Source organism: Ischnura elegans, chromosome 5 (genome assembly GCF_921293095.1).
Source record: "Ischnura elegans chromosome 5, ioIscEleg1.1, whole genome shotgun sequence".
Lineage (NCBI taxonomy): Eukaryota > Metazoa > Arthropoda > Insecta > Odonata > Coenagrionidae > Ischnura > Ischnura elegans.
In genome coordinates this window covers 92,269,774-92,285,935 of record NC_060250.1, presented here as the reverse complement: position 1 = coordinate 92,285,935, position 16,162 = coordinate 92,269,774, and positions in this window count along the sequence as shown.

Genomic DNA, 16,162 nt, shown 5'->3' with positions numbered 1-16,162 from the left:
TAAAGGGTGTAAAATAGGGGAATTTCATCTTCGTGTAAAATGAATAGCCCATAGGAGAAATCAGTGTGTGTGAGCTGTGTCAAACTAATCTTCGGATTGCCGGCTATTGGTGATGGTGATCTTATTTAAGTATACTAAAGTATTTCATGAAGACTCTGTCAGGCTCAGAGAAAAATTATTTCTATAATTTTAGTTTAAACGGTTTTTATAAAAATTTATTTTCATATGGTCCTCTGCACACTATGCACTCATTTTACCAGTTAAAGTGGAGCTATTGCTTATTTTTAATCTAAACATTAGAAAAAATGATCCTAGGTAGCAAAAAAAAATTATTTAGCACTTGTAGGATGACCATAAAAGGCCAGGGGCAGAGCCCCCCTCCCCCCAGCGTGCGAAAGTGAGTTAGAATATAAATATTTGATTGTTTCCAATGTTGCCATAATGGTTTTTCATGTCTTAGAATTACATTTCATTGCTCTTTTCCGCTTGAGGGTAACAATTATATGGTTACGGTTAGGCCTTTTCGATTTCTCAAATTCGGTGGCCTTATTGGCTTATATGAACTGGTCGTCGAGCAGGAGTAACACAATTGGCTCATTCTTATTTTTGATTGGGAATAGAATAATTTGATATTAGATTGAAGCTCCTGCTTCCTGTTAAAATTTCCTTTCCTCTTATACAAAATAACTTGATTATGCGTCGCACTGTCTGCTGGATTCGATTATATCTTGGGAAAAAGTACTTTTTTAGGCTACTCTCCGAGTGAGATAATTTATCCGCTGGTATGTAGTAACCCATCAATATTTTTGAAGAACTTTTTTGTCTCCTCAAGCAATGAATGACACTGTATGTATACATGACAGTTTAGGGATATTCGCGTGTGCATATTTTAGTGGAAAACCGTTTCAACTACGGTTCTTGGGCCATCACTAGGTTCTGAAGACTAATAGATCAAGCCTATTAATGCAAAAGGCGTGTTATTTTTAACCAAAATAACGGTGAACATTTTACGTTGGTGCGAACATAAAATTCTGACGCGCAGGTACAGTAGGCGATGTATGAAAATTATTTTACATTAGGACGGTAGTATTTCATCGTAAACTTTACTAAAATGCTTTTTCTATGTATCTGTATACGTAAATGTTTTAATACGATTTTTTTCATTTTGCCTTGTTTCCTTGCCTTGTTCATCATTTATTGGTTGCAGTTGCTTATCTAGATAATATATTTGTGGAGACCTTAAGATTGCTAGGTAAGGTTACTTAATTTTATGTAGGAGTACCCCGTGGCATAATAATTTGAAAATGAAAGTGAAATTTAAATTATTAGGATGTACGATAGTATACTTAGATTGATAGGAAGCAGTACTAAACTTGCAAGTGGGGTGCATTGGAGAGTTCAAATGATATACATATTCCTCATTTCAAAGGGGATCTTATTTACGATCCCACCATTGTGAACTATTGCAAAATTCGTCAGTCCTTTTAAAAGTAATGAGGAATTTTCAGAAATTTTGATAGATAAGTTCTGCTGAATTATTAGGAGATAATGAAGGCTGTGTTACTAGTTCACTTGTCTTTCTTGTCGATGAAAGACCCATATTGAATATATTTTTCGAGTTTCGCACAGTTGTGCGACTTTTTCGCACTGTGACCTCATTCGCTTTTATTTCTGTCGATATTTTTGAAGAGAGAATTGTAACCGAGTATTATTTTTTTTTCCTTTTCCCATCACAATAGAGGGAAATTGGTGTTAGATGGAGGCTCTCTCTGCGTCAAACGTCAAAATTTTATTCTCCGTTATGCAAAATAACCTAATTATGTGTTACGCTGCCCGTTGGATTCGATTAATATCTTCGAAAATTTTAATCGAATTGTGGCCTCATAATTGCTTTTGCCCGACTAACTCAAGCGTTCACGGGATAACGAGAGAAAAAATAACAAAAACAAATCAATCCGCACACACAGAAAAGAGAAATTGATAGTTTTGTCTTTCGGAAATGACAAGTGTATTACTGTTGAACTGTTTATGAATTTGACTGATGATTTTGAGCGGAATAATTAAAAGAAAATAATGAGCGGTATCAAATTAGAGAATTTTAAAACTTTCCTCATGCAGAAAAAATCGTAGTAGTACACCTGGCCATGGCTTTCACTTCTGTGAATCATTTTTTTTATCGCGAAAGACAATAATGAATTGGCATGTACGAATTCCATGTTATCACCGTAGGGAACATACTTTCAAAAATTAGCAGTACTTAACTACTACCGATTTTTGATGTGTTGTAACAAGTTGTTTATAACTTTCACGTCCATTACGACCCTTTTGAGTTGAGAGAATATCAGTTCCGTATACCGTCATTTTGCATCGGTTCATTCATATTTTTCATTTTACCGTGTTTTGTTTCGTGGATTTCAGAAAAGGAAAGATTGAGTATCTGTTAGAATTAAATAATAAGCTTGTTAAGTAACGAATAGTGGCGTTATTGTGACAACAAGGGTTACGGAATAATAATTGGGTAATACTGAATAACACATTTAAATGAACCGGATATTGAACAAAGCATTGGTATATTTGGTCAATCTTCCTTCTTCTACTCATTTAAGTAATTTTTAGAAATATTTAAGGCGGGTACCTTGTCTTCCCTGTGGTAAACTTCCATCTTTGATGGCTATGCAAACGACTTTCTTCCTTTGGTCGTTCTATTTTTTACAATCTGCCTCAGGGTGTAGTTCATATTATTTGCCCGTATATAATATGCTGTGTAGTCCAGTCGTTAGCTGTATTCAGTATCTAAATATTTCAATGCAGAGCTGGCTGAAAATCACTCTTGCAAAGCTTTTATGCTCTATGCTATTAAATTTAACAGTTATTACAATACTATTTCGAGACCTTTGAGAGCTTATGAATGGTTTTCATCAATTCTTTGCGTTTAATATTTTATATTATATTTTATTTTTATATTCAAAATATTTAGGCATTTTTTGTGAGGCAGCTCAGCTTTGTCGCAGCAGGAGAAGTGATGAAACATGGTTTTCATGGTTTAAAACTCTTACATGGGCCTTCAAATTGCTTGCAAAAACTATTTTTTGGAAGGATTATTTCCGGTATTACATACGCATACCTAGAATTATACACGGATATTCGGTATTTATTGATATTAGGGATGGACGGATCCAGGATTTTTACCGGATCCGGATTCGGATCGGATCCTTGATTTTCGGAGGATCTTTCGGATCGGATACTTTCGGATCCAAATGCATTTTCAAATTCCTGTCGCTGAGATTCCCCCAATGATTGTTTTAAATCTCTTGGGAAGAGTCACACCATGTGCCAGTCGTATTTTGCTATTTTTTTCCACGGCTGAAATTCTCCTACGTAACCTCTGCGAGAGCTTTCAAACAAAACGGTTCATGAGTAGGACAAGAATCGCATGCGACGGCGCATTCGAAGATAGAATCGGAACTCTTTCCACCCTTATAGGGCGTTGCATTCACTGAAGCTATTATCAAAAATTTCGGATCCAGATCCGATGTCTTCTGCGACTTTGGTTCCGATGTATCCGATGAAGGGCAATGTCCGCGGATATTTGGATCCGAGGTATCCGATCCAACCATCCGTAATTGATATACATCTTTTGTATTCCATCTGGAATCATCTTAAATTCAAAGAAAATACAGGTCAATGAAAAAAGAAATGAACCGATGTAAAATGACGATAGAGAGAATTGATATGTTATCTCAAGGGGTCGTGAGAGACATGATAATTACAAACAACCTGTTTTTACATATAAAAAGAGTATAGTTGTAAAGGTATTGACTATTTTAAGGGAACCCATACAGCACAAACGGTCGCAAACTGGCATATAGGTCGTATATTTCACGTGTTTTATCTCGTGTAAAAACCGTTATTACCCGGGTAAAAACGGAATAAATCTGGCGAATAAATGGTCTTATATCCGCTAAAAACCGGATAATACACGTGTATGCGCAAGGAACCCAATAACGGGACCGTTGTAGTTATTCCTTTCTGCACCGGGGTTAAGGCTTCTTGTTGATGACCGGAAAATGGCATTGTCCACGCAAACGGTGGCACTTCACTTACACTAAACAGCTAATACAGCTAACAGCATAGGCAACATATTCGTTCAAAAAATTTCATTTATTGTCTAAGTAAAAGGTTCCTCAGTATAAAATAATTCATCAGGAAAAACGTACAGGACAAAAGATGAGTGGTGATGGTGTGACAAAAAAGTGGTGAGGATGTGAAAAATAATGTGAATGACATAATGGACAGGATGATAGCGAATATGAGATGATGGATGGATCTTAAAGGTACTGCTGAATCGTTTAAAAACCACAAAACCTTGGTAAAACCGCAAGTCGTTTCACTAAGCACAAGCACACCAGGATTAAGAGAATGACCGAATTGTTGATGTCGTTGATGTTTCCAGTTCGAGTCGCACAAGTTATATCGTTACGTGATTGTTTTCCCAGCATTCAATTCGTGTGGTGCGAGGCTACGACGGATATAATGCGAAATTAATGAAAATTTTAAATTGATAGACAGCATCATTCTAGTTGCAATTGATGATTAACTCGTTCATATCTCGACAGGAGCATTAATATAGTCCTAATGAAATATACACCTATAAAATATATGCCGCAAGATGATTCGTAAAATGATTTTAACCAGATTCCGTTGGGAAAATTTTGCTGGCATTAAGGTGGACGACTTAATTGAATCATCTATTTTGAAACATTCATCATGTTCAGATTACTGCTAACCACAGCATATGCATTACCACATTTAGCTTCATATTTTTCATATGTAAGGGTCAAGGGAGTTGGACCAAATTTACACAGCGAGTACACGTGTAAAAATGGGCGAATTCTCGACTTATTCCTTACACCAAATTTCGACTTACTATACACGAGTAAATTTCTCCCTTTGCTGTATGGGGAAGAATTGGTGTTTAAATTGATAACGCGGGGCGAAATTCATTGGGTATAATTTCATCTCTTTTGATGCTAAATTGATAATTTTGTGCGGAAAATCATTTGAAAACCAGCTGGTCCCCAATCGGTCTCTAAAATTGCAAATTACGGCCTACCTTGGTAATTTTAGCGCGCATCCCTCCAACGTCACCCGGCATTATCGCACGATAACCTTTCACTTCCCTTTAAAAATAAAATAATTTCGATAATCAAGTGTTTTTCCTTTAAAGAGTAGGAAGAAGTATTTTGTTGCCAGAATCGAAAATTTAAGTTTCAAGCAGGGGAAATGGTTGCAGTTGTTCTTCTCCCACATAATAAGTGAAATATCTCTTACCTACGGAAATGTATAGGATGTATAACAAATTTTGGCTTGTGAATATAACAGCCATGCATAAATTATTGGTGGTTTATATAAGATTCAACACTATGTGGAGTAATGCTGTTGCAGCAATACTGCCCACAACATACGATATGAGAGTAAAATATGCATTAGCGATAACTATTTTCCCACCAATTCCAGTTGTTTCATTGCAGAGGATTCTTATGTTCTCTTTCTGGAATTGCCTCCATATTCGATGTCATGGCAGATGGCTTTGCCGTTGAACGATTTCCTTCAGGCTGAAGCAGTCAATAACTTCGGGCGAATAAACACTCGAATATAAATCAGAGAGATTTTTGTGAAGTTAAATATTTACTCACCTCTAATTTTTCTTTTAGATTAGGAGACCCTATTGTGAAAATGTTTTGATTGCACATTTTTGATAGTAATTAAACTTGAGTATGAGCGGACATTTCTCGGTGCTTACACCGAGTCCAAATCTCGATGCCGTATCCCTACGTTTCGACGTTTCAACGAGCAGTATGTCAGTTAAATAATAAAATAACGGAAAATTTTCCACAAAAAACAAATTTAATACGACCGGTTTTGATGAACTTTATCGACCAGAATATGAGTTAGTCCATCGAAACCGGTCGTACTAAATTTACATGTGTGGAAAATGTCCTGTTTTATAATTATTTAATTGCGTCATGCCGGATTTAGGAAAGAGGCTCTATAATATTCCAAGAACGAGGCCCCTTCACCTCTCATTTTTAAGGTTGCTAATTACGTGAAAGATAATAAAATAGATCATTTTAATGTTTTTTTATTATTCATATGCGTAGAATTTTCTCCTCGTTTTTGATTCAGTGTTTGTTTGCATTTTCTGTTTTCAGAATAATATAATTTTAAATTTGGTAGCAATTTGAATGTAGGCCTCTCTTCATCTGGTGGGCCTAGGCTTAAGGCTACTTAGCCTAAAGGAAAATCCAGCCCTGGTCATACCATGTCAAGCCTGAAACGAATTCCTGCGAACATTACCTCCATCCCGAGTATAAAATCTCGGGTCCAGGAATCCTATTGATATTCCTTTCTTGATTGATGTTTATTTATTTATTTATATAACCGCTCAAGTATCTAGTGGGAACTTTGAAAGAATGAATGGATAGTTTGACATGATGTGAAACAAAACACATCTTTACCGATATTTTTCACCTCGAGAGAATCAGAAATTGGAACTACAAAATTTTCTCTGTCATGACGGTAGTAATATGAATACCTATCTCATAATCAAACACTTTTTTATTCCAATAAGCTGCCAGAATGAGTAACCTTACCTTTAATTATTTGTCGTGTTACTGGGTAAAGATAAGTTTTATGAAGGAATGCGCTCCAGCTCCATGATGCATGTTATGTTGGTGCATTGGAATACAATACCGTTCATGAAATTTATGCTCAAAAGCTAAATATCACTATACTTACCATAACATTTACTTGAGCAATTACAGAGGATTCTGGAATCTGGAATGAACATGAACTTAAATCAACTTTCTGGTATGAATATTATTTGAGTGACTTAGACTATCGACTTGTGAACAGGAATAAAAAAGGCATTGGTCGTTGAGTAATAAAAAGAGGAGGTAGCAGAAGCTGAAAAGGAAGAATTCTCTTTTATGATTGCCAGAAAAATTCTTTCCTCTCAGCATCCCCGCACAGAATGTATTTTTACAACTGACAATCTCTTTATTATACAAATTGGGGTCCAACTACAGTATATTTGGGATGATATGGCTCATTTACCCTGTGGCGATGTCCTTTACACGGATTTAAATCCCTCTATTTTATTATTATTGAATTATTTTTTTCTGTTTAACTTGCGGTTAGGATCAACGTACGTTGATGACATTTTATTCGTAACAGTATCCAAACTTTTATTTGGTATTATTTTTTTATCTTAACAATGGCATTAAAACTATCACCAGCATCAACCTTAAAAATTTAAATAAAGTAAATATATGCGTACAGTTCACTCAATTAAACAAAAGATATTGGATATTTATACTATATAAATGTTGGGTTTTATCTTTCACCTATTGATATTTTCAATGCATTCTTCTTTGGGAGTGGTTCGAATGATCCAAAATCGCTCAGAATCCTATAGGCCTTCTCTTGAAGTGGTTTACTAAATGAATTCAGCACGAAGTATTATAAAATCAATCACCCTTTCAATTTTATTCTCATCATTTCGCTATTCGGAGTTTTGATGTAAAAGTGTTTATAGAATGAAATAGTTAAACAATTAAAGAACGAACATAAGATTATATCGTTTTTATCAAAATGACTCATGTAAATTAAGACTTTTTTCTGTCAGTTGAATGTGTTTATTTCCGTTATCCTCATTCTTTAAAAGAGTTAAAAGACTTTCGACATACTTCAGTATTTCCTGAAGAGACAATTGTTAACTGATGTTTGTAGTACCAATAGCTGTTATTTTTGGAGCAATGAAAGTCATTTCTCTCGTTATAAATTTCGCAGGCGTTAAGTTACGCATATTCTTTTCCTCGTGAAGCATACTTTGTTGCCAATATCTGCAGGTATTTCTCATAAAAAGGGATCTAATTGACTCGAATATTCTTTTGGCCAAAGCTATTGTGATGGTGTGTAATCACTTCAAACTCTACTTATGCTATGCACAAACAATTTAGGAAAGGCGATATTTTTTGTACAAAAATACTAAAATTTATTCGTGGCCTATCTACACCTTTACTGATTATCAGTTTGTTCTGTAGCCTGCCATTGGAGCAAAGATTGCAGATGATCGAAATGATAACTAAACAATTGTCATTTCAAAAGTGAAATAAGTTCTGGGTGAACCAAACCATTGGTTTTTCATAAATCATTGCGTAATATTGTTGATTACTGATGAGTTCTGTAATCTAAGATAGAAATCAGATCACCCTTGTCTATTTTACGTTCTCGATGCATATCCCTCACATTTGTAGCACAAAAAATTCTTCTTTTTTTTCATTAATTCTCAAAAACTCATTTTTAGATATCATAACGGACTTAATTGTTTTTCACCCAACATTTTAAAATATTGCTATAGTTTCAAAGTAACAAAATTCCGCGTGTTTCCAAGCATAATTCCCTCGTGAGTAAGTTTGGCAAATTTTTGAGCATTAAGGTTTCCTTTGTAAATTCATACGCCTAAAACAGAATTTCGAATGCCATGTGTTTATTTAGAAAAATTATTAATGCCATGGTCTAAAAACTACTTTGACAAAGCGGTCATTCTCTCCGCCATTTCGAAAAAAGTAAAGCATTTATTCGATAAAAAATCTTTCTCTCGGGCACGATTTGGAAATATATTTTTTTATTGCTATGAAAGGTGATTCGCGGAGACCTCAGGAGGGTTGAATATATATATGTATTCATTAATCTGCTTCTTTTCAATCTCCCACAGCCGGTCGACCGCTATGAAGGCATTGCTTAAGACGTCGTCACGGTTTATCAACATGAAACAACCTACTCAATACTGTTTCATCTCATGGATATTTTTTATCATGAATCACTCTTACCATTGATCATTCTATTCGTGACAACAATGATTCCCTCGTTTGATGAAAATTGATTTGAAATATGTCTGGGCTTGATATGAAATTCGCGCTTACATCTCAAAATTTTTGTTGGATAGCTGCATTGCTCCTGATTATTTGATAACTGAATGAGGGCATTGTTTGAAAAGTGTACTTTACGTCATGAAATTAATGGGCGAGATTCAATCATCTCATTAAATGAGCTGTTAATTTCCCTTTTCGAACATTAATGTTTTGTTACAACTTAATAACAATTTGTAACTAGGAATACTGTCTTCGGGTAAATCATCTTATATACAGAGAGTACAATATTTCTTCAGTTTTATCAGCTAACCCCTACTTGACTTTTTGTTGGTTCTTTGAACAGATTTCTGGTGACCTGATTGCACAACCCCTTTGAAGCCATCATTCAAAGGTACTTCATCGCGGGGATCACTGAATTTCTTTACCAGTGGGAATAGACACTGTGATGTCAGTGGGTAAAAGAGTACCTTGTATGGCCATGAAATCTAAACTCAATTGGCCGTCGAAGTTCTCAGAGATGTTCACACTTAGAAGAATACCCAACCGCATCGCATGTCCCACAATTATTGGATTCCCGTTAAATAATATGTAATTTTTCATGAAAAACACCGGATGCACCATTGTAATATGATCTGTTTCCTCCGATGCTCCAAATGTAATCGAAAAAGTTTCAAGCTTCATGTCTGATCTATCTTCATGTGAAGAAATCAAGGTTTGTTGTTCTGTCTCACTATACACACTCACACCCACAGAAAACACACACCAGTGAAACGCTCTATAATACACATACAGTGATGACTATGCACATATCTTTGGCTTTGGAGATCCACGCGACCCTGCGTTCGAGTGTCTTGAGGGCCGCGCTCAAATTCGCGGTCAAACCTCCCTTATTTTCCGTATTGCTTGCCCAATGGTAACTTTCTTGAACCCTAATTTCGTGACTCGAGTGACAAAAACTCCACAGGATAAGGTAGATTTTGCAAAACTTTAAGTGCCGGCGTGAGCCAGCACTTGTCTAGGGCTTTTATTGTTGATCGTTACGACAAGCTGATCAGTACCTCTATACGCTCGCACGTTCTCCATTGTTTTTCTTGCAAATATTTGTTTCGGAGAGCGTCATGCGTCGCGTAAAATCTGGAGGGAAGAGGAGGCTGATAGTTTTTTGTTCTCTTTTCATGAGCACACCGGTTTCCCCAGTTTTCCTTCGGCATTTGTTTCAGCGCTTAACTTTTCGGCGTTTTTGGCGGGCTTTTTTTTGTTTGTTCCTCTCCTCCTCTCTTCCCACCACCACCGGAAAGAGGGAAACAAAAGAAAGTCGATACGCGGGAGAGATGAAAATTCGATCGGGACACTCTCAGAGGTCGCCTCAGACGCAGTAGGCCGACGAGAACGCCACGGGGAAAAGCGGCGCGTTGGCGTACTCCGACACCCCACCCACGTCCGCCATCACCACGCCCCCTGGGTTCCCGCCCCCGCCACCACCACCGCCGCCTCCGACCCCGCCGCCTCCGTCCCCACCGCCGCCCCCGCTGCCCTCCCCCATGCCGACGCAGCCCCCAGCCCCACCTCCTCCGCCTCCTCCTCCGCCTCCGCCTCCAATCTGCATCCCCGCCACCTCCCGCCTCGCCTGGTGAGCGGAGATGAGCTGCGCCTGCTGCTGCAACTGCTGCTGCATCTGTTGCTGCATCTGCTGGTGGTGCTGCTGCATCTGGTGCTGTGCGGCCGCGGCGGCGGCGGCTGCCGAATGCATGGCGTGCAGCGATTGTCAGTGTTGCGCCGCGAACTTCATGCGCTTCTGCTTCTGCCGCTGATTGCAGAACCACACGCGGACCACGTTCTTCTTGAGGTCCAGCTTCTCGGCGATGGCGGCGATCTTCTCGCCAGACGGACGCGGTTGTACCGCGAAGTACGCCTCCAAGGAGCGCTTCTCGGGCGCCGCTATTGAAGTCCGCTTGCGCTTGCGGTCGCCCCCAGGGGGCAGGACGCCGACGCCGGAGGATGGCGCGTCTGGGTCCCGCCTCCGGTCGCGAGCCTCCGCTTCGGCCTCCTCCAGCCACGCCTGCAATGCAGGAAATAGAAACATTTTAAACTCCTTAAAACTCTGGTATTTAAAATAAAGAAATAAAACTTTGTAAGGTTCACTATTATTTTAATATGGTCACGAACGGGGTTTCGTAACGTGGTTACATCTTCAGGGAGGAAGATGTAACCACCGTAACCAAGTTACAAAACCCGGGTCGTGCCCATATTAAAGTAATAGTCAACCTTACAAAGTTTTATTTCTTTTTTTCCAATATGGAGAAGTTTCACAAAGTAAAGCCTGAGCTTTTCAGTTATATTCAGATATTTAAACCAAAGAACTGCATAAACAAGAGATTCCGTACCCTACCACGCGTGCGGTTGCATACTCGTCAGCATCTAAAGAAGGATTGGCACATTGCAAAAACATCATTTATCATGACAGGTTGAATGGAAATAACTGTAGTTTTCACATAGTTAACTTTAATATGGACTTCGTGTAAAATTGTCAGAGTTCTTTCGATTCAACATGAAGCAATTTCACGATCACACCTTAAATCATCATTTTTACTAGACAAGTTTTCAATGAGGGGTCTCTCGAGTAGTATAACTACATTTACTTAGTTGAGGTCGGTGGCGTAACTATGGGGGGATTAGGGGATAAATCAGACCAAAGCCTCAGAAAAATAAATGAATTATGAAAAACTATTGTCTGGGTATGGCGTATAATAATTGCATCTGATTTAAGTTTAATGCTTTGTGCCAAAATGATGTAAAATGTATTTCCAGGCATGTCATTTTTTTAATTTCTCTGACCCCCCATCTGCCTGGGGTATGGTGGGTCGCCAACCCAGATCATCCCATCCCCACAACGTATATTCCTAGTTTCACCACTGGTTGAGGTAATAAATTAAAATAGGAATGTGTCTTGTGTCTTTATGAAGTGTAAAAAATAGGAATGTGTCTTTATTAAGGTAAGAAAGTGATTTCCAATTTTTCATAATTTCTTGCTTTCCAGTTTCTTAGTGCCTCAAAAAAGGAATTACTGTTACATTGACCGCTGAAGTATATTCATCAGCTGACTTATGTACTATTTGTGAAGATTGAGAATGCTCTAACTTATGCCTTACAACTTAAAACTCACAAGAGTTAATTTTGCATGGAACTTTCCAAAGTAATCATTGTACCCTATTAGGTTGATGTGGAAATTTCCCCCATGCAAACAGTAGGGGTGATTTATTTTCTGCGTTGTTCAAATATGGATGTGTCAATCACCTATTCTGTACACTGCATGGTGAGCTTAACTGAGCATGTGGCATTGTGGCATCCCTTGAAAAGATGGTAGTGTTCCTTAATGAAGCTTAATGTAATCTATTAACTCAAAAGGCCCATCGTTACTCTCCCATTACAATTACTCTTTGATTCCTATGTAACAATAGTTTACGAAAATAATGCACAATGTCCATTGTGGGTTGTTAAGAGATTGAATACGTGTTATGATTTATCCAATGCTGAGCGCCATGATATAAAGGTGGTTTCGTAATCTCCTTTTTAATTAATGTGAATGGAAAACAATTTGACAATGCTTGGGAGAGAAAAATACCATGGCAAGGTAAAAATATGTGTTTTTCAGCGTCATTGGCATGCTAAGTTTATTGCATGCATTTTTCAGCAATGATTTCAACTCACTCGATTGAACCAACAGCAGGGATAAAAAATCAATAGCTTTGCCCGAGACATAGGCAACACGAGTAACAGATGTGACTCGTATTGTTGACTAATTTCAGGATATGATGTGGCGGGCAATCGCCTCCAAATAGAAGAGATGCATACAGCATGTACCTGCCCTAATGAAACGCTAATTCCCGTACGCGCCATTCGTTAACAATAAGTCTAATTTAAGTTCAAGAAAGGAGTTTGAACTTCATGCGATTGAACATAATTTGAACTTTTGATGTAATTGTTTTTGCCGTTAAAAATGTTAATTTTTCATGGCCTGCTTTCTTTGTATTTCATTAAAATTTTAATTAGTGCGGTTCCTTCGGCAGGTGATCTATATTGTTCTTCCAGCCTGTGGGCGTTGCAAAATATTTTGCATCGAGTAGTTTTTGGCGAACGAGCGGGGAGGTAATTGGAAATGTTTCTAAATTGAGACACCATTTAGAATACCTTAAATAGTTGAAATTGAAAATTCTTATTATTATTGGTACAGTTATTACATATAATTGAAACGACATTGGTATTATTAAAACGGATATTGAGATGAAGTTGACTTATGCCGTTAACATTGCCTCTTTGCTCGACTTCATATTTTGTCTGAGGTGATTTTCGGAGGAAAAATGAAATATTCTTGTATTATCGGAAATAGTTTCAGACAGTGACGTAACTGGGGGGATGAAGGGATGGATCCCCCCATACCCCCAGGTAACAGAATACATGACCTACACTATGGTACTTCTTGTTAAATGATTTATGTAGAATCTGCTTTCAGTCTTTTTTTTTGTATTTCACTCTAATTACTAACATCAGATATTACATCTAGGATATTGAATTATAATAATATTTTCAAACCGTTTGCTATGGATGTGGTTTAATATTGGAGAAGGATTTTCTCTTTCATAATCCATCTCGCCAGTTCGAAAACAATAACTTTAACCATGTTTTCTGTATTTCAAACGCCCTTGACAATGCCCCTATGGCAATTGCTTAGCAAAGAATACATTATTAAAATCCTCTATAAGTAGTCCAATCAAGTTCAAAAATACTAAATCTAAACTTGAAGCTTTTACGTAGGCTCTGTATTAATAATGAAAAACACTTTGTTACTTCCACAAAATTTACAGAGTTTCCAAATTATTACCGGTTTCGGCTATTACACCATTTTCAAGTACATCCAAATACATTAGATGTATTTGAAAATGGCGTAATAGCCGAAACCGGTAATAAAATAGAAACTCTGTGAATTTTGTGGAAGTAACAAAGTGTTTTTCATTATCAATCCAAAAACACTAGGTTAATTTCTCTCTCTTTATTTCAGTGGAAGAAAAAGTTAATGAACGATTTAAAACAAATTTATATCACCTTTGCTATCTAAAGGTTGAGGTCATTTTGAACCTTTCAGAAATTTTCCGTTAATTTATTTCATTGCATTGGAGTCTGTGTCACGAGGGAAAACATTATGCGTGAATTTATCATTTTTTATTTGATTCACAATGATGAAAATAATATTCAATTTCATAAATAAAATTAAATGTCGCATCTGGACTGTAATCGACTAAAGAAATTGTGCGGAGGACAATTTAATCAACCTGAAATGTTTGAAGGACAACTTCAGGAAACACTCTCCTGGAGTGTCATCAGCTTCATATTTATTGAGTTTCGGCGGATGATAGGTTAAATGCTGGACTAGTAATATGACCCAAGCTTGTTTAACTCTCGAATAAAAATTTCGCATTTTTATGTTTGAAAATTTTATCAATAAAGGACATTTTGATACTTCCACAATACATTTAAAATAATTCCGACCGGTTTAGGCTGTTACACCATTATCAAGCACATAAAATATTTCTGAAGATATTTTATATACTTGTCAATAGTGTAACCACCGAAACCGGTTGGAATTAATTTTTTGTCTGAATTAATGTCCGTTAAAGATAATATGGAGCCCTTCCACCACGTAAAAGCTTCAAGTTTCGATTTAGTTTGAAGTTTTTCATCAAGACTCATTAACTGGTTAAATTTAAACGATATTTTAGAAGTTATGTGTAATTTTGTCTACCGAATAATTCATTCCGCAGGTCTCAGTATCGTGCAGTTTGTTTGCATATTAAATATTCGATGCGTACCATCCATATTTTGGGTAAGTTATAATTAAAAATCTTAACATTGCTGACGACGTATCTAACAAAACCTTCAAATAATATGCCCATGAATGGTTATCAACAACAATAAAGAAAAACCCACATTATGGACAAAGGGAGAGAAAATTGGTTAAAATATATTTTTAATGATGAAACAAATACCTGAAGTATTGGTCTCAACGCAATCATGTTGTTGTGAGATAATGTAAGCGATTCAAATCTGCAAATAGTTGACTGCGACAATGCACCGACGCCAGGAAGTTTGAGATTCGCCAGAGCTTTTCCAACGTCCGCTTGCGTAACCCCGAGCTGCAAGGAAAACAGAAACATATCGTTAAGTAAAATATCACCTTTTTTGGTCAACTCAAGTATCTAATTTACCTTATAGAATGATTGATTTGAAATTTCAATAACCCTGATTATTCAGCAAATCAAATACTGATTATATCATTACAGCATGAAAACATCTGAGCATTAGCATTGAAATATTTCTCAGGAAGGACATATTTTGTTGCTTACTGACTAAAACATTTTATGGTCCTTGTTACTCTCTTTAACTTATCCAGAAAAATGTGAATAGAATAGGTCAGACTTCCCATGATGATACTAGCAAAGTAGATATAAGGTATTGGAATGCAAAATATATAAAAAGCTATTATTTAGCTGTCATTATGTAAATAACTTCGGTTTTTATTTTCTTGAAAAAGGCATTCATTCACGAACAAGCTGTATGAATAAAAGAGAAAGCAATCAGGAGCAGTTATTACACTAATTTATGCATCATGGAACTTGACTGTGATGCATTAGACGCAGTGATAGTATTGATTATGTGCTCGCTCAATTGGTTGAAAAGGACTACAAGCACTTTGACTAATTCTCCCAACAAATATATCAGGGGTCAATTACGAGTATATCTTCATATTGGCCTCTTTGCACCACTTCTGCCTAAATTTTGGTATAACAAAGACGTACTATGGATCTGATTCGTGAATGTTGCAATAATTGTTTATGTTCAAGTCCCGTGTCGATGAAAGCTCAAGCATTTTTCTTACATTACAATCATCCTTTTCATTGCAACCGTCAAATTTTCTAGCCTTTTGGGTTAGACGTTAACTTTCACTTCTGATTATTTGTCGGAAACATGCCCAAAAATCGTCAAAAACCAAGGAAACAGCACTGAAATCAATTCAATATCTGATTTTGTATTATTCCGGAGGAACCAAATTTAAAGGTTCCTCGTGGGTGTCTCAGAATCAAAATATTTGGAAAGGAATAGTAACTCGAGTCGGATTTCGATTCCAATTGTAGCGTTTTTTCACTCACTGCTGCTGTATCCCACGAATAACA